Source organism: Gallus gallus, chromosome 3 (genome assembly GCF_016699485.2).
Source record: "Gallus gallus isolate bGalGal1 chromosome 3, bGalGal1.mat.broiler.GRCg7b, whole genome shotgun sequence".
NCBI lineage: Eukaryota > Metazoa > Chordata > Aves > Galliformes > Phasianidae > Gallus > Gallus gallus.
In genome coordinates, this window is record NC_052534.1 from 65,127,391 (window position 1) to 65,147,982 (window position 20,592).

The following is a 20,592-nucleotide window of genomic DNA, read 5'->3' on the forward strand; positions in this document are numbered from 1 at the left end:
AGTAAAATACCGAGACAAAATTATTTGTGAAATAATATCAATGTATTCAATCAGTTATTGTTTATAAGTTCTGGATTAGGCTCTAAATATGAGTTTAAAAATACATCTCTTCACTGGATAGGAGACAGAATGCTTAACTAATGAAGCAAGAAATAATTTTAAGACAAGCATGCTGGTAGCTGATCTTTCAAAAGTAACTTACTGAAGAAAGTTTTCCAGTAAAAGTAAATATTTTTAAAAAGAGTTGATGTTGGTCACTTTGGTATATGCAACTATGAGATTAACATAATGTTAACATGTTATTAAAATATGGATTTTTTTTTCAAGTGTTTCTGTCAGACTGTGCGACTCAGAGAGATGCTGTGCTCTCAGACATCCTTATGGCTCAGTCTGAACGTGACAGGCATGCTGATCTCTCCCCTCTTGTCACCATCATCTCACTACAATGCCTGATAGCCCTTAACTTTTAGGAATATTGATTTGCTGATGAGACAGCCACAGAGTGTTAGTATTGAACTATGCTCTGATTTCAGGTATAGGTGATGAGATTCTATTTATTTCAAGAAAATCTTTATAAAGTTTACTCTAGTTTATTACAGTTAGAAAAGCTATGTCACACAGAACACTAAATTAACTTTGATAGTTGTTATTTGTTTGTTTGTTTGTTTTGCATAATCTCTCTACATTCATTGAACTTTGATCACATTGCTGTGATCATTCTGCCTGTATTGGACTGAAATACTTTCAACAGAAAGGGGCCGAAGAGATGTGCACAGTAGAGAGAAGAGTTATTGAGACAAAACAAAACAAAAATGAAAACAAAAACAAAACAAAATGAAAACCCCACCCTAGCCACATACTGAGCTACACCTACTTCAGAAGCTTATGGGAACTGGACAAAGAAGGAAAGAAGCAAAAGGGTTGCAGGAGGGCCTGAGCTCTCAGAAAATAGGGAAAATGTTAAAAGTGAGATAAGGTTACAAAGATAGAAATAAACTTTCTTGGTTTTCAGACAGAATTATCTGTGGAAAGTCTAAGTCATTAGACTAGTTGCTGCCTTCCTTAAAGTCAACACTGCCTTCATTTTAAGCCAGGGATGTATTAGAAGTATAACCCCCTGATAAAATAAGGTATTGGCTTCAGTTGGTCAAAGTTTCCTTCAAAAACTTTCCTGTTCTCCTGCATGAAATTTAAGGTTTAAAAATTTAACTCTCATATTAAATTAAGTCAAGTCATACTTAGCCTGTTATTAAATGATACTAGATTGTTTTAAACATCAAATAATTACATTGCAAGCTCTCTCAAGAAAAATATTTTCTTGTGGACACACTGTATCTAACAGAGAGGGTGACAATAGTGACATCGAAGTAAGTTAATAACAATAATATTCTGAATTCAAAAAGGACTCGCAGATGGAGCTGAGGAGAATCTGTGGTTAGTCACAATCAGAAAGCTGGTAAACTGAAGAGAAGTTGTTGAATTTTTATTTAGTTTAGCTATTATATCTCAAACTGTATCTGAGTTTTCTGATAATATTGAGATTCAAATAAACAGTCCTCCAGTGAAGGATAAAAACACATACATAAATTCACTTCACTAGTTATCAACAATAAAATATCAGGAGGAGACAGTCATACCATTAGCATAAATAAAGAAATTCTCTAATCATGCACAGACTTTTTTTGTCTCTCCTGAAGTTATATGAATTAAAGGCATCCCCCAGGAAGTTGAATCTGGGAGGCTGTTTCTTATACTTCTTGAAGGAGAGAAGAGAAAAATATTTGGAGATTTCCTCAACCAAGTACAAATCCTCATTTGTGCAATGAGCAGGGCAAGTCATTTTGGGACAGCTCACTTGGTTTCTCACTCTGGAGGTCAGATGGAGTGACCAGAGTCTTCAGCCAGTGACCACATCTTCTTATTGCATGGCAAGCAGCCATACTTAGAAATATCTGTAGTAAATGTTCAGTAACAGAGAGCAGTGCTACAGGCAATCTGAACAGGAGGCCACGGCCATATGGGCACGCTAATGCTTCAGAAACTCCCTAATAGGCATGGAGTTATACACGGAGCCAGACTGCAGCATTCCATAGTTCTCCTGAGGTCAGCACACTTACAGTTTGTCACTTACACTGCAGTGTTTTCAATCGCATTTACATCTGACAAGCCTCTTATGGTTTCTCCCATTTGCTCATTGAGGAGACAGTTACAAACACGTATTTAGAAACCTCTCCATCACCGAGACGTTTACCTGTTGTTTGTTTTGTTTGTTTCTTTTGTTTTGTTTTGTTTTCAGAAATCTTTTCTAAATAAGCCTTTTTGTAACACAGAGTTGCTTTAAGGTTGGTTGTCTGTGGAGAGCTAATACTTTCTGTACACATACTAGGAAACGTCCCATGGGACTATAATTTAAAGAGCTAATGTTAACAGAATAAAACACACACAAATTTACCTTCTCTTGTCCTTTTCCATACTATGCTTATGGTAGCACCGGATGGCTGCACTAAACATCTCAAGGCTGAAAATTAAAATATTCTGCTTCTATGCTGTTTTTACTTCTGTCTCTATACTGTTCTAACTCAGCACATAGTCAGGAAATGAATAAGTTTGAGAAAATGGCACTATTATTTGCTATTTCCAAGGATCTCTCTATTAGCTATACACTGGACAAACCTTAAATGTTTTCCAGAGCTGCTGATAAGCACCCAAAACCCCTGAATGGCTTGCATTTGCAAAGCTAGAAGGGAAATCTTGTAAAAAGTCTTTCCTGTAATTTCAGACAATTCCTGTTTAAGGTCAAGCCAGAAATTCTTCACAAATAGTTTCTCTCAGGGTACAGAGGTATTTCCTTTTCAGGTTCTGGCTAGGACCCAAAGCACAAAAACATGAAGAAAAATACTGATGATAATCATAAAGTTAACCAAATCCTTCCTATCTCAAAAGTATTTCCACTAATACCTGCAAGGCAGTTTGGCAAACGGTCGATAAAAATTGATATGCTATCTTAATGGGTTTCCCACCTTGACATCCTCACAAGTAAGGTGCCTCTAACTTTAAGCTGTCTCTTTGCTATGGTGTGGTTTTCTATTTCTTCAGCTAAAGTGCATTCTTAATAAAAGAAAAATAGTTTTCAGTTCAGTGTGTATTTTCAAACAATTGCACTGTCTGTGCAACTTCTTGGAATTTCTTACCAACTAACATGAGCAGTGTCTTTGCGCATTTTCCTCATGGCTCCAAACACAAACACCACCATTAGCAGGTAAAAGGGGATACTGAAGACCTGTTCTGAAAGCAGATATATTTTTCTTCTAATATTTCTTCTCACTCTATGTCTACTTTCATTTATTTTAATAAACCTCTTGACATTATTTTATCTTCTTCCAATGTGGCAGGGAATCTATGTACCCTCTTCATTTTATTTACCAGAAAATAGTAATCAAAGCCAGATGGGCCATCTGGAACAAATGTTGAGTTCTCTAACATGTGAGCCCTAGAAATCTGAGCTCTGAACTATACTTTGACTGCAGTTCTGGATTGGATTTCAGGTAAATAATTTAAAGTAGGAAAACTGTGCCAACATAAATCAATTTCCTGTGTTATTTTTGTGTTTAATGTAACAGCAAGTGCCTCATTCCTGAGTGACATGATGAGACCACATCATAGTGAGGGCAGAAATACCCCCCAATAAGGCTTCAGTTTGGCTTCCTGATTGCGTTCATAATGAACCTTGCCAAAAGGCTCATGTATGGTTAAACTGGAGCCCTTTAGAGACCTCATTGTTGGTTAAGTATCGTGACTTGCAAATCTTCCTTTTCCTCCTGTTTCTAGTTACAGCAGGCAAGGAATGGAAAATAGGAATTCAAGGTAACTATCTTCATCTCCATCTTTGTCACTTATAGCCCCAAAGGTAATCTCATTTAGGTCCAGTATTCTATCTCATTACAACATCGTTCCTTGCTGTTTTGTATACTGATGGGCAATGTAAAGTGACATGCAACTTATCAAAAGGCACTCTTTAGTTGTGCGGACAGTACTTCTAGGTGGTTGTATCAGTATTTTGAGTTACATGTAACATTCATTGACTCTGCTAAAATTTTAACTTGAGTTGAAGTTAATTTGTGACCATTTCAGGTTAGATTCTACATTACTTGAAAGTTTATCTAACGCTGACATACGTAATGTATCTGGTGGATTATAGGTGACTGTTGTGTCACATCCATACATTTAGTCAAAGAGTTGAGAAATGTCAGTCAATGTAATGAAGATACAAAGTTTTCCATTATCTGGACTCTTTTCTGGGAGGTCTTTCATGACAAAAATGTTAGGAGGAAAAAAAAAAAAAAAAAAAAAAAGCCCTATGTTTTGGATTTTTCTAAGTTACTTTCCATGTTGGAAAATGACTCAGCTAAGCACTACAACCTGCAAAGAAAAACTTTTGATAGGAGAAAAACATTTATATATAATCAAAAATACATTTAGATTTTGCAGTCTTCCCATTTGAAATCCATTCTGGTTGATTTTTAGAAATGGTAGGAGGAACTTTATGAGAAAAAGACTTTAAGTATTAAAGAGTACTTCACAAGTATTAATATGTCTTTGCCTTGGCCTAGGTTTTGGAAAAGAGTTCCATCTCTGCATGTTATTGGTATGGCACATCATAGCTGTGGGATTTTCTTTCCCTAAGCTAATTGGAGAGATGAGAAGACTATTCTAAGTCACTGAAGAGAGAAACAAATTATGGGATGATAGGGGCAGCAGGAAGGAGGGAGGAATTTATCTGATTGATCTTAGATTTCTGTTTTAAGACGAAACTACTCACCCTGTGGGATATCCCTGCTTTCATTTGTCACATTTTCAAGTAGTCTACAGAGAAAATTCAGAGCCAGGGTCTACATTACTGTGGTCCAAAGTTAACCATGTTAACCCCACTTAATGTTTGAAATGAAGATGTGCATATAAGTATGCATTTGTGCATAAGTGTATGCAAATATATTTGCTTATGTATCTTCTTGTTCTTTCTTTGGCCCTTGGTTTTGTTTCTTTCCTTCATGAGTAACATTTTGTAAATCATTTTTCTTTTTTCAGTGGTGGGAACTTATGTGTTTGCTGCTAAGAGCTGAACATTTACAGAGAACTATTACAGGCATAAGTATATTTTTCCTTATATGTAGAGTAAGTAGATGTGATATATGTTGAATTACATTTGTCACTGCAGGAAAAGAAAAGAAGAGAAAAGAAGAGAAAAGAAGAGAAAAGAAGAGAAGAGAAAGGAAGAGAAAGGAAGAGAAAGGAAGAGAAAGGAAGAGAAAAGAAAAGAAAAGAAAAGAAAAAAGAAAAGAAAAGAAAAGAAAAGAAAAGAAAAGAAAAGAAAAGAAAAGAAAAGAAAAGAAAAGAAAAGAAAAGAAAAGAAAAGAAAAGAAAAGAAAAGAAAAGAAAAGAAAAGAAAAGAAAAGAAAAGAAAAGAAAAGAAAAGAAAAGAAAAGAAAAGAAAAGAAAAGAAAAGAAAAGAAAAGAAAAGAAAAGAAAAGAAAAGAAAAGAAAAGACCATTATTACAGCTTGTTGTTCTCATTTGCCTCCTTGTCAATTACTCTGCGTATTATCCTTTCCCCAGCATATGTAAACCACCAGCAGGAACCTTTCCATCCACATCCAGAGGTGAAAGTAGGCAGCAAATGCCTTGTAGTAATTACACCTTTGGACCCTCTGTTCCCTCTGTCCTCCTGGGAAGACTGACCAGCATATATTCATTTCCTTTTCTGCTGAAAAACTGCTGAACACTAGTCACAACAAAAAAAAAAAAAAAGAAGATATGATTTCTTTAGCAGTCAGAGACCAAGGAGAAATGGAGCAGGAAACACGACTGCTATTTTCACGTTTCTGCATTTAATCCATATATCAGGATTAAAATTTTCTATTTTCAAGATTCCTGTTAGGTTTTTGTTCTTGTTTTTGGTTTTTTTTTCCTTAATAAAGATCACAGTATTTTATGTGAAGCAGACATTAATCATAAGCAAAATATTTATTCATGAAGAAACACATATCTAATTAAAGATTTTTTGTCAGCTCCCAGAATATGCCAAAGTTCATATCTACTGCTTCAACAGACCTCATCACATGGCAGGGAACTTAAAAAAGAAATACTCCTACATGAAATTTCACTGTGAAAAAGAAAAGAACAGTGCAGTTTCCTTTAAAAATCATTTTCTATCCTCAGAATCTGAAACCATTTCTGCACATCATTCAATCCCAACATTCAATCCCAGCAGGATTTCCAAATGGCTATCCAGTCAGATCTTGAGTTACCTCATACCCAGGTATACAGCAGTATCACGTCTGTGCACACACTGCCATTCCCAGTTCCCCCATCAAGCCTCACTGATCGTTTGTGCTTCTCAGCTGTCTAGGTATCTGCTCTGCTGACTCCGTAGGCAAGCCATCTGTAGAGTAAAATGCCAGCAGATATGCTTGGCCTGCTCCTGCAGAACCTCTCTCTTCTCCACTGTGCATATTGAACCCCCACATGGGCTCTTTGTAGCTACCCTCTGCAAAGATATTCATGAAACATACTGGGAAACCACTGATCAATTCTCATTATCTGGAAATATACTAGTATTCAACAAAGACTTTATTCTACTGTTTTCACTTTGTCCTCATCTAATATCTTCCTCTATAATCAGTTCACTTTGAAGGGAGATATTTTGAATGTTACCTTTAGACCCTTTCAGGACAGATACAGTCATGTTTTACTGTGTGGTATAGTCCTTCCCAAGGCCTCACATTCTGTTCATGGCCTGTACATGTTGACAAGGAATTGTTCTATGGAGAGTTTTCATGTAGGCAACTCACCTACATAACAAAGCTCATCATATGTCAGGTTACAAAATGAAAATCTTTTCTAAATTATTGTGAAAGATATTAATTTAGAGGTGTTTAAAAATGTGTTTTGCCTGACACCAAAATTGTTTTCCGTGTTGTGTTCAAAAATATCTAATTCCTTATGATCTGGAAGTTCTAACCAGAAAAAAAGATTTCCTCATAAGACTTGTAATTTTTAATAAATGTTTCCAATTTCTCATGCAAACACATGGAGTAAATAACAATTAATATGAATTTAGACAAAAACATGGGGGAAAAACTGAAGGATATTATTCACGTAATTGAATCACTTTTTCCATAATGTTCTCTAATGTTTTTCAAAAAGGAATGTCCTTCTTTTTCCTTTCTTTTCTTTTTCTGTGATTCCTGGTGGTAGAAAGCTAAAAGGAGTATGATACTGAAAATCTCATTCCTGCATATTTACCATTTTATGACTGAAAATGTTAACAACACTTGGTATGCATGAACCTGAGAACCTACTTCATGAATTTTTTCATTTTTTTCTATATGTCAGGCACTCCACCCAGTTGTAACTCTATGTTGAAAATGATGACCAAGATCTAAATTTTGGGGAACATGCTCTCTGTTCAAACCTGATGTAAGAAATTCAAAGAATTTCAAAACCATATTTCAGAAGAATTTATGTTTCTACAAGCAGTGGTAATAATAGTGAATAGTTATTAATTATAACAATAATTCTGAATGCATTGTAAATAGTGTGTGGTTGGCCTTCACAACAGCTCTGTAATGATGTGTACATGGCAGTGATAGAAAGAACTATGGTGAGGAGCGTTATATATAAACACTGTAGGAAATACTATATTATATTATATTATATTATATTATATTATATTATATTATATTATATTATATTATATTGTATTGTATTGTATTGTATCATATTATTATATTTATATACTGCAAGAGAATAAATGTACAGAAAGACAATTTCATCTAACCATAGCCTCAGTGCCACCTGAGATGTCTGAATCCAACATCTGCTTCACACACAACCCCTTTGCCAGTGGGCCACTAGTCAATAAAGTCCCCTGTATGCCTACATCTCTGCTGCAATAACCTACTTCAGTTTCTGCAGCACTAAGCAGCTAAGCACCAGGTATCACATAAAAGCTCCTCAAACCACATGTCCTCCTCTAATCTTGACTCTGTTGTCTGACCCATGCCAACAACTGGGCCTCATCCTAACAAAGGCATGGAGTCATAAAATATATGGGTCATAAAGGGAGGATCCTCCAGGGAGATCTGTTGCTATCTGCAGAAACCCCTGGAGTGGTAAGTCTGGGCTGGTGTGTCATTCATGTACCCTCAAGGACAGTACAATGTGCTTCAAGAAGGCCAGAAATAACATCCATATGAATATTCCCAGAGGTTAGTGTCTCCAAAAGTTAACACTCAAAGGTAAAGCCTTCTTCCCTAGAGGAGAAAAGATGCTCATACACAGACACTGAATCTTTCTACTCTAATTTATTTTCATTATAAACCTCATCTGAAGACTGATTTTTTTCAAAGAAACATCAGAAAATGTCATCTTGAAAATCTGATTTTTCAAGATGACAAAGCTGTCTTCTGGTAGGAATTGTTTTCTGTGTTTTAAAACCATATCTATGAGTAGGAATTTGCATCATGAAAATAAAAATCTGTTTTGCCAATTGTAATAATGCCTAAAAATAGAAGAGAAAAATCTACTTGATCACAATAGCACATTGTAAGAAAATGGATGCTTGTAATACAATATTCTGTCAATTCAATTGGTGAGTGCTAATAGGCTTTCCATTCACAAGCGACAACGTCTTCTCTAATTATGGAACACAACTTGTTATTGAACAGCTAATAGCCATGCTAACTCAGACACATCCTATTCCTCTGAGAACAAGAGAATGAAAAATAACTAAATATTATACCTGCAACAACCTTCCTTGGAATAGCACTGAAGTGAGTGATATTATTATCTCCAAATCTATGCCTCCCTCTGTTAATTCCCTGGGAAATTTCAGAAGCAGTACATAAAGAATGGAAAAAAAAGGTGAAATCAAATGGAAGCATAAGATTCAAGTTTAGTTGAGAGCCATATCTCATACATTTTAATTATTGCTATTGCATTTTTAATTTAATTGAACCTGTTTCTAATGGAAGTGTTGGTACCACATCATCATTCAACCTTCATTTATCTTCTGATCTGACAGCCTTAGATGCATTTGTGTTGATGGCTTAATTGTTTCTTACCCTGAGCAAGCTGAAGTGGGGAAAGATCACAGGATGCCCTCCCCGGTTATTTAACTACAAATAAATTGCAACATTTTGTGACTAGGCACACTTGAAATATATTCTCATTAAAAGAATAAAAACAATGTCTTAAGAGTACATTTAGGATAAAAATGAAAACTGAAAGTAGAAGCAAATCATATTTAAACTAGTTCTTGCTTAATCAAAATAGGTTATTGTTTTGCTTTTTATGTTTTCCTATTATTCCTTCATTCCTTCTACAATGACAAATAAATCAAAACAATGAAAGAAGATATATAAAGAGGAAAAGATGTCAGCAGATATGAAAGAAGATAAAAGTTCTTAAGAAAATCCATCGAATGACAATCTTCTTTGTCCTTTTTAAAGACTGTTCAGATGAAGGCTTAAAATGATAGTGTTTTTCTCCACACATTAGATTTGTTTCCTAAAAAAACGCCCTCATTCTGTTGGGCCATCAGACAGATTTAAAGGCTAAAAGAAAAGAGTCCTATCTGTACCTATGCAGAGGCCATTGAGCTCTGTTGGCTAAGCCAAGCTATTTTCTGTAGTTTGCAGTAAATCAGAGATTCCAAAACTATTTTTTTTTTTTTTTTTTTTTGCTAGCAGGCTTTTGGATTTTTTTCCTTATTTGTTGTTTGGACATAAATACTGCTCATGTGAGGTGTAAGATACTAACCTATCAGATAAATGACATCTTAGAACTACTTTGTCCTCTTTCTGCACCAAAATTATTGACTGTACAAGTTATTGGGCAATGAAGACTGAAGCCAGAATTTTCTTCAGAATAGACAGAGGGAAAACTAGCAATTTGCATAATATATAACTAAAATTCCTAGCTGTGCTGAGAAAGTAGAGCTGTGTTATCAAGAAAGTGAGTTAAGTCCCGGTCTCCAAGACACTTTACCTGTACAGCTGTGTTAGATGCTAGTTAGGATTTGTCTGCCTATAATGAGTTAGTCTCACAGAGAGGTTTGCATTTGTTATAATGAAGAGGGAAATTACAATGGAGGATTTTTTGTTGTTGTTGTTTATTCTAATTAAAAATACTTGCAGCATTGTAGCACCACCTGCAGGAGGCCTTTTATTTTACTAGAGTATGTATTATACAGTGCTTAGGGCAAGCGAAGGGACATTATAACCCAACACATTAGAAGCCCAAAGATCTAATGAAGGGATTTTTAAAAATGGAGAGAAAACGACATTAACCCTGCTGCACACATGACAAAACCATGCAAGATGTATGCTGTTTCAGACAGATAATTTTTAGCTCTTGATTTTTAACTGCTTTCTTTTGACCCATTTGATGCAAGAAACTGCTTTTAAAATGAGTTTTCCATTCCATTGGGTAACATGTACACTGGAGTACCACAGATTGTCAGGCTGACATAGATGGAAAGATTAGAGATGTGCTTTATACATGAGATGCACACACTGCCAATAAATTGGGGTTCTGGATCCTGGCTCTTCTGATAGCACAAAGTGAATGGGGAGCTGCACTAGAAAGGCAACGGGGGACATCCGATGTATGGAGGAGCTACGTGAGGACTGAGTCTGCATGAGTCACCAATTTAGACCACTCTGGGGATACTTCTCCCCACATGGGGACTGCTGGACCATCTGCAGCTGTAGTTTCATGAACCCATCATGGCAAGAGTAAAGGGCCTCAGAGACTGAGCAGGATCCAGACATGTAATAGAAATTCATCTACATGGGGTTGTTTTGTTGTTGTTGTTGTTTTAATCATGTACAATAGTGTAACACCGATAAATTTAAGAATCCAGAAACCTGAGCATATCATCTGGTAGCCTTCCATCCCACCCCTCAATGTTAAGGCTGCTGGTAATTTGGCCATAACAGCCCAGACACCATTAACAGTGGCAGTCTAGGGTCATGGTTGAGCACTGGGGACAAATAATGCATTTCCATTGACTTTGCTGTCAGTCTGTAGTACTGAGCCACAGTGATGGGGTCAGGGCAGTCTGGGACTTCCACCAGTCATGTCCAGAAGGATTCAGCATGAGGGGGCTGAGACTCCGGAGGGAGGTATTTCTTCTTCTCCTGGGTGCAGGTGGGGAAAATCAGCAACACAAGACTACAAGATCAGCAATTTTCTGCATAGCAAATGAAGCAGTATCCAAGCTTCCAAGAATGGGCAGTCTGTACTTAAGACAAGATATCAGCAAGAACAACAGACCATGGAAAACTAGTGAGAAAAGAGAAGAATGAGGACCCATAAGTTGCGATAGCTGGTTACGTTGCACATATTTCTGGGGTATTTTGTGCATGTGTGACTGAAGATACAAAACCACATGTATGTAAAGCAGCTTTGCTGCTCAGCTTGCTAGCTCTATCATATTGTAAAATCTTCAGTTTGCTGCTAACTCAGAAGTTTTTTGTTGTATCTCTCCCTTGCTCAGAGCAGGGAACATGTGCAGGAGACAGGAATCAGCAAAGGAAGGAGCAAAGATAAAACGATGCGAGGCAGGAAGCAAAGGCTCTGTGAGAACTCTGAGTGTGAGTAAGGGATGAGAGCCTGTCTCCTGATCTGCAGCCCCTCAACTCCCCAAGCTATACTGCTCCTCCCCAAGTCAGATTGTCCTCCATCATCCCTGTGCTGAGAACCTGAAGAAATGTTTCAAGGAGACAAAAATGCATCTGTCTGGACAAAGATTGTCAGAGCATTATCCCCTGAGACCTCGCCTCAGCTCTGAGAATATGTCTCTAATAGCTGATGCCTCTGTGGATTTGCTTTCTGTTTGAGCTGATTTTTAAACCAGTCACTCATGACAGCCTCTTCAGTAATGCTAGGAAAGACACGGGCACGTATCGTTGGTAAAGGAATTTTGCTTTTCAAATAGATGCCTGATTTTGTGATGAATGCAGCGAAGCTCTTTCTGTTCCCTGGCAGCAAATTGTCTGGGCGGTATTCTTTTCAGTTGGTTTAAAGGAAAGAAAACGGGGTTAAAAATGTAGCTCTATTTTTGAAAGTGCATCTCTATTTTTCACATTATACCTCATTCCCTCTTTTGCATGTTTTTCCTCTCCTGTGCACCTTCACTCTCCTGTTCTGCCTCTCTCTTCCCCTGTGTGCACACATATGTGGATATATATGTCAGTGTGTGCATGCATATGCCTTGTCTTGCCTTTTTTTTCTCCTGGAGAGTCAAGCTACAGTAAATTACTGTATAGTCCTGTCTTGCAGCAGCTCGCCCGTTCCCTCCCCTAGGCAATCTGGTGCCAACTGGATTATATCAGAGCAGTTGCTTTCCCCACAAGAGCAGGAGAAGGTGCAGGAGATTAAAATAAAGATCAGCCAACCCTGTAGCACAGCAAATTAGCTCAGGCCATTAGGCATAATGGCCTTCCAGAGGCCACAGAGGTCAGCTATTAGTTCAAAATAATGACCTTCAACCCAGGCAGGAGGAAGTACACAGGCAGATGCCTGTCATTTTCCCAGCTCAGTATTTTAAAGAACTATCTCATGCCACATTTTGTACAGCTGAAGTGTTTAACACATTTAATAGGGCTGATTTCCACCCACCCCCCCCCCCCCCCCCCCCCCCGACCCTTTTAGGCTGGCAGGGGAAGTTTGAAGTTAACTGTGAGGAGGCTGCAAAAATATCCAGGCAGAGTGATTCCAATTAACAACATGGAAACACAGTTTGGTTAATTTTGAACCTACTTAAACATCAAAGGTTCAAAAGTTCACTGCAAATGTTCCTGGATTACATTATTTCAGAGAGGAAGAGAAAGGAAAAAAAAATTATTTCCAAAGCTGTACAGTATATACTGCATATCATATGAAATATGAACTGGTTGGGGAAGATGTTGAAAGCAGTGGACTGGGATCCAGGGGATGTAGATTAAATTCCTTGTCTCTGCTGCAAACTTCCTGTGTGGCCTGGAGCAAACTGCAGCACTTGGTCTGTGTTTTAGTTTCAGACACGTGTGGGGTGCAGCTAATGAGCCCTTTCTCCTGCCCTTTGTCTCCTTACTCTTCTTAGAGATGTTCTTTAGAGAAGGTCTGCAGAGATTCTCTGGGTGAGTATATAACCAGGGGTGAATGCACAATGCAGGCTTCACCTCAACTTTGAATACTGCTGAAGAAGGACTAAAAAATCAATAATTAAAAACAGTAGATTGGCTTTCAGGAAATTCTTGGCTCTGTCACAAATTTCCTGTGTGACCTTCAGTGAGTAATTTACTCTCTCTCTGATTCCACTCCTCAACCATAAAAGTAGTTCTCAGTAATGCAGTGTGTAATATATCCTTTTATATTTCTAGGGCACATGGAAGTTTCAATGGGAGGCCCAAAACACAGTAAGGTGTGTTTCTTTAGTGAAGAGAAGCTAGAGAACTTAATCTCATATCACAGGTATGTCTTCTATTAGGATGCTGTCTTCTCGCATGTAACTTGAGATAGGACTAGAGGAAATGGTCTCAAGTTGCACCGGGGAGATTCAGATTGGATTTTAGGAAACACTTCTCTGAAACAGTGGTGAGGTGCTGGCACAGGCTGCCCAGGAAGGTAGTAGAGTCACCATCCCTGGAAGTGTTTAAGAGAAGGGTAGATGTAATACTTAGGGTCATGGTTTAGAGGGCAATTATGGTGGTAGGTGGACAGATGGACTAGATGGTCTTAGAGGCTTTTTCCAGCCTTAACGATTCTATGTTTCTAAGAGGCTGCCTTGAAACTCTGAACATAAACAGTGTATGGCCTGGTGAGGGAGGGGAAGGAGCAGCGAGCCACAGATACATTACACTATATATGGTCTCCATATGTGTCAGCCCTGAATTTGAAGAATGTTCTTCCATTTAAAATGCATGGTACACATTTTTGTTTAGTTAAGGGAGAAAAAAATAATGCTTAAGCATATTTGTTTGTTTAAACTGAAATGAAAAAAGATTAGAGGGGAGGGATGTTTACAAACTCAACAAGTTTTGTGAGTCCCAATAAGCAGGGGGGGAAGTTCACAGATCCCCAGAGCCTGTTGCTTTCTGTCACGCCTTGTTCCAATATGGCAAAGTCTGCCTAAATTTATGACTATTTACAGCATGAAAGCTACACAGTGTTTGTGGAAGTATAAAAGCTGTTGTTGAGTAACATAAAAAGAATTAAATCACCAAACTATTTTCACAGAAGGTTAAAAGGTCTGATATAAATCTTCAAAGGGTAGGCGGAAACCCTGTCCTTAATCTGCCCTGTTGTGCTGAGGTACTGCAGGCAACACATATGGCACATAACATTACCTGCTGCTGAGAGACTTTTATAAAGCCTATAGGCACAACAGAGCTGGTAAGGGTGAAACTACATCATTAGGCTAATATTAGATTTTTCTGCTTTCATGAGTAGACCTCAAACTCTGAAGCTTTTTATATAAACTAATATATATATATATTTAATATGTGAATGTAATTTTGAGATCTTCACTTCATTTGGAGGTTTTGTAAGCATGCATGTAGCAGAAGGAAAAGTATGTGCAAGGGAAAGGCTCTTGTGTGCAATGGTCCCTCCAGCCTCAGTGATACTCATTAAGGCAGCCTTCTGCTGGTGGGCTGAACTTCACCCCATGTGCTGTCACCATGCATCGCCCACTGGTGTGACTGCAGCAGCTGCTCAGTAATGGGTCAAAATTGTGAAATGCCTGATAACTTCTACGGGAGCTTCAGTGGCACTTGGTCTTTAAAATTCCTTCTTGGGGTAATATTTTCTCTTAAATACTACAATAGAGCATTGCAGAAAATGAGCTCATGTCTTCCAAAATTCAGACTAGAGCTTTTGAAATGTTTTTAAGCTATGCAAGTGTGAAAGCACCTAGGAGTTCATTTGTATCCTGCGTACCTTGTCAGGATGGCATTTTGAGTTTAACAGTAATTAAAGACGAAAGATTTCTTATTAATTTACATTACTCAAATGCTGATAAGTGAAAAACTAAATTAAAAAAATCATTAAAGAAAACATCACTTCCAGGTCTACAGTGATGCCAGCCTTTTCTTGCCTGGATTGCATTTTATACTGGAATTATAATATAAACCTCTGAAAAGAGGGTTTATAGTGGAAACACTGACAAACTCTGAACTGGAGCATGCTACTGGTGCCTTTATAAACATACCAGGCATGATGGTTTGGAGCCAAAAAAGTACTTCTTAAAAAATGTATTAAAAATTAATTTATTCCTTATGCATGTCTAAGTTAAAACTTCTTGGCATGAGCTTTATTAATTCCCTTGGGGCTCCTCTCTGTTCATTGCAGACAACAAAAATGTACTCCGTGTCAGACATACTGGAATAGTCCAGCACTCAATGGATGAGTACTACGCTTTGCTGGTAGATATCAGCACATTCCCCCAACCTGTATACACAGAAGTGTACCCAGAATACAGATGTAATGCAGCCATTCTTAAGGAAACAGGATTTTGCCTTATCTTTTTAGATTCATAGCACATGCAGCCAGGCAGTGCACATCAGAGAGCATGTGGCACCTGATGGCCCTCTGCCCAGCCCCATGTACACAAGTAGAGATCCCCTGTGATACAACCCCAGGGATGCAGGGAGGAGCACCCAACACAAAATGATGGATGCACTGTGCTCCAGCCACTGCTCCCTATCTCGGGGACAGTGCAAGTCCAGAAAAGCCCTTGTTTTCAAAAGAGGGTCCCCTCCCACCAGCAAGGAGCAAGCAGGATTTGGCCACTTCTTCAGCTGAATAAGAAAAGGGTAATTTGAAAATTGGACATGGTCTGCAAATGATATCTGATGTGCAAACAGCTAAGAATTTGGGTGATGTGTGATACCCAGTCCCACATCTGGACCCAATTTTCACAAAGGATTCCTGTCATTTTCCAGGGCTGAAACAAAACTCCTATTCAGCAAGCCCCCAAATGGTGGACATTTGAAATCTGCAGCAGAATTTTGCAGCCTGGTTCTCCTTCAGATGGAAACATTTTCTTTTATAATTCTTTATCTTCCAAATGCTGAGCATGTTCTGAGCCTCAATTGCTCAAGACTGAAAATAAGCCCGGGGCAACATCAAGAAGCTGCAACATCTCTTTAAGAAGCGAGTATTAATATATTTCCTGTTAGATATAGAAAACAGGATTAGAGGTGATATAATGACAAAGGCCTCCTACGAAATGATGAATAAATGTCATTAATGCCCCCCAATGGGCAAACTGGTCTCCCACCTGCATGTGCATATCAGGCTTGTATTAGGTTGTCATACATAATTGATAGTGAAATAAGACCACTTTTCACTGAACAGGAAAAAAGCTCACACTGTAAATTGGCAGATTCATTTGCAAGCAGATCGATCGGATCAAAGATCGGGAAGTTTACTCCAAATTGATTTTATTACATGAATTCTAGGATTGTGTCACAAATATCTTTATATTTCAAGTAAATAAATAAATAAATAAATACCCATTAGAAGAAAATATTTTCTTTCTCTGAAAGAAGTATGCATCTTTTTCTCCTTTATACCAGTTCAATTTGGGTAATGATGCTATACGAAATGCGTCTGTTAACAGTAGTATCTCTCAAAACAGTGTGGCGTTTACTAAGTAATGACATCTATTGAGGAACAGTACTTCAAGAAAATGGAAAGGAGAAGCCCATTCAGACTTGGCCAACCAAAGCATTTGAAATTGTACATTCATTTAACTGTGAATTAGGAGCGAGGTGGATGGGATGACCTTATGGATCTATTCTGTCTCTAGATCTTACGTGATAGGCTGCAGCAGTTGGTGTGGGGCATGTGGAGGTTTAAGGGAAAGTAATTTCTGTGTGATTTTAAACAATATACTGGCTGCAGGTATTTCCCATGGGCCTCCCCTGGAGTGCACATAACAGCCAAGCTTTCCCCATTCCCCAAGCTTTTAAAAAATGCTGGATCATCTCCACAGTGGGCAGCTTAAAAAGCCAGGGGTTAGGCACTGGGTCTCCCACACCATTGGAAGGGTTCAGTCCTCCCATCCACAAGAAGTGTCCTTTTCTTTCTCAGACTGTCAAAATGAAGCTATGACAAATCACACAACCATCAGTGTGCAGGAATTTGTTTTTGAAATAGCATAAACTTGTTGTAGAACAGACTGCAAAACAGCAAAATTAGAGGCTTAGAGTCAAATTTCGGCTGGACAAGACCCTGGAAGTTTCTGGCCCAGCCCTGCTGCAGCAGGCTCGGCACTGATCAGGCTGCTCAGGGCCATCCCTTGCAGGGCTGAAAAACTGCCAAGAACAGAGCCAGCACATCCACTCCCACTGTCCCTATGGGGAAAAGCCTTCTTGTGTCTGGCACAAAACTCTCCTGTTTCAGCACTGCAAAGAGCCTGCCTCCCTCTCCATGCTCACCTTCTCCAGGCAGGGCCAGTCCCCATCTCTCAACCTCTCTTCACGGGACCACTGCACCCATTTCTCCCAATCTTGTATGGAGATGAGCCCATGCCTGGACACCGGATCCAGAAATAGCCCCACCAGCACAGATCTCAGCACCATCCCCAGGGATGTGCCTTGGCCCAGCTACTCCTAATCCATTTCCTTGCAGAGTTGTTCACATAGATGTTCCAGGAGACTGTTTTACTTCTCCTTGAATGTCACAAGACTGCTGGTGGTTCATCCCCCCAGCCCATCTGGATCCTGAGGTGAAGAGCCATGCTGTTGTTACTCCTGAAATAATTATACCAATGTATACATGATTTGGAAGCCTTTCAGTTCATTTCTGACAGGATCTCCAGGGTCAGACAAATTTCTGAAGTGAAGTTGGCAAGCAGTGGCTGAGAAGTAGACCAGAAAATTTCCCACAGAAATTCACTTGCCATGTTTTTGATTTATATTGTTATTTTGTAAGTGGCACTTTTTTGACGTTAAAAAATAAACAAGTTAAGCAATGTAGCCCAATACATACTTAGAAGAAAAAAATGAAATGAATGCTGAGAACCTGCGTACTTAATTTCTGTGGCATGACCTCAATTTTGGGTTGACCTGGAGTTTTTCAAAAGAAAATAGAAATACACAGCAATGATTCTTTTTCTAATGGAAATATATTGTTTTTCAGTAATGAGATCCAGAATGGAATTTCTAGTCTGAACCGGAACAAAGGAGCTGTACCTCAGAATAATCCCTGGCTAGGGCCCACTCTAGGGGCAGGAGAGTCTCAAGTCCTGATTTGCTCCGCTCACAATTTGCCTCCTGCCTCCCCTTGGGTCCCTAAAGGATTGCTCTACTTAGTTTCCAAAACAGTTTTTTTTGTAACACTTTGATTTTATTCCAACACAGAATGAAAATAAGTTTCAAAACCTCAACAATTTTTGTTAAACTGAATTTTCCCAGCCAAACCTACCATGCCTTATTACTGTTACAAATCCCCCCAAGCAATCACAGAATAATCGGAAAGGACCACTGCATCCATAAAAATCCCAAATCGAAACCAAAGTGTAGAAAGAAGAGATACAGCACATCAGGAGGTCAGTGTTTGTGTGGCCAACCCATGCTGGCATTATACTGCAGGGACAGGGATGATGGTTATAGCTTAAGGCTCCACAGGGGTAATCCAACCTGGTCTGTCTGAGGGGAACAGATCCGAGTTGTGGAACCTCCCACATGCTGTTCCCCACACAGGCAATTGCTGCTTGTGCACACAGCCATCTGTCTCCACATCCCCTTCTCTGCTTGGCAGCCACCTCCTTCTCTGAATTTCCCCACCAAAACATAGCAGCCCTCAAACATCCCTGTGGCAGTAGCTGCTGCTGCCAGTGTTACCCTTCTGCTTGCTTGCCAGGAGGATTTTGGACAGGTAAGCAAGAAAGATGGAAAGGAAGCATATTTGAGCATACATAATTCAGCCCTTCTTGCCTCAGCTGGTCACAAACCAGAGAGGAGACAAGCTTGTTCCCTGCCTGATTCTCCATCCTTCATTTTCTAGAGTTCACTAGGTATATCCCACAACCTTTGTTTGACCTGCAGGCAGTTAGAATGATCATAAGAATCATAGAATCATCAAGGTTGAAAAGATCTCCAAGATCATCCAGTCCAACTATCCACCTATCACCAATGTTTCGCACTAAACCATGTCCCTCAGTACGACATCAAAATGTTTCTTGAACACCTCCAGGGTCAATGACTCCACCCCCTCCCTGGGCAGCCCATTCCAGTGCCTGATCGCTCTTTCAGAGAAGAAGCCTAATTCTAATCCTGTCTCTAGCGGCATGAGAGAAGAGGCTGACTCCCACCTCATGACAACCTCCCTTCAAGTAATTGTAGGGAGTGGTATGATCTTCCCTGAGCCTATTATTTTCCAGATTAAACAATCCCAGCTCCTTCAGCCACTTCTCATAAGGCTTGTGCTCCAGATTCATCAACTGCTTTGTTGCCCTTCTCTGAAGTCTCTGAACATGCTTCAGGTCCTCAGTGTCTTGTAGTGAGGGACCCAAAACTGAACACAGTATTCAAGGAGCAACCTCACCAGAGCTGAGTACAGGGAGACAGTCACTTCCCTGCACCTGCTGGCAACAAGCCAGGGTCCCATTGGCTTTCTTGGTCACCTGGGCACACTGCTGGCTCATGTTCAGCTGAGCATCGACCAATACCCCCAGGTCTGTTTCCTCCACACAGTTTTTCATCCACTCTGTACCAAGCCTGTAGTATTGCCTGGGGTTGTTGTGGTCATAGTGCAGGACCCAGCACTTGGTCTTGTTGAACTTCATCCCATTGGCCTCCGCCCAGCGATCCAGCCTATCCAGATCTCTCTGTAGGGCCTTCCTACCCCCAGGCAGATCAATGTTTCCTCCCAACTCAGTGTTATCTGCTAACTAACAGGACAGGCCCCAGCACCAATGCCTGGGGAGCACCACTCATGATCGATCACCAGCTGGATTTAACTCCATTCACCACTACTCTCTAGGTCTGGCCATCCATCCAGTTCTTTACTCAGCAAAGAGTGTATCTGTCCAAGCCATGGGCTGCTAGCTTCTCCAGGATAATATTTTGGGAGGCGGTGTCAAAGGCTTTGCTGAAGTCTAGATAGACTACATCCACAGCCTTTCCCTCATCCACCAAGCAAGTCACCTGATCAGAGAAGATCAGGTTGGTCAAGCAACCTGCCTGATTTGGCTGTTTACAAGGATAAATAGTGATAGGAAAAGGGGGAATGGTTTTAAACTGAGACAGGGGAGGCTTAGGTTAGATATTAGGATGAAGTTTTTCACACAGAGGGTGGTGACGCACTGAAACAGGCTGCCCAGGGAGTTTGTGGATGCCCCATCCCTGGAGGCATTGAAGGCCAGGCTGGATGTGGCTCTGGGCAGCCTGGTCTGGTGGTTGGCAACCCTGAACATAGCAGGGGGTTGAAACTAGATATCACTGTGGTCCTTTTCAACCTGGGCCATTCTGTGATTCTGTGATTCTATGATAAACCCATGCTGGCTAGGCCTGATCCCCCGGTTGTCCTGCACATGCCA

The 20,592-nt window shown here is 39.5% G+C and overlaps 2 long non-coding RNA genes across 2 annotated transcripts in view; one reads left to right on the top strand and one right to left on the bottom strand.

The window, feature by feature from the left end:
- The window catches only part of LOC112532117, a 214,778-nt gene that overhangs the window by 95,149 nt on the left and 99,037 nt on the right, over positions 1 to 20,592 (bottom strand). The window lies entirely within an intron of this gene.
- On the top strand, positions 12,954 to 19,261 carry LOC107053093. The gene is made up of 3 exons (XR_001466069.4): positions 12,954 to 13,183; positions 13,427 to 13,517; positions 15,989 to 19,261. It is a non-coding gene; the product is annotated as an uncharacterized LOC107053093 (long non-coding RNA).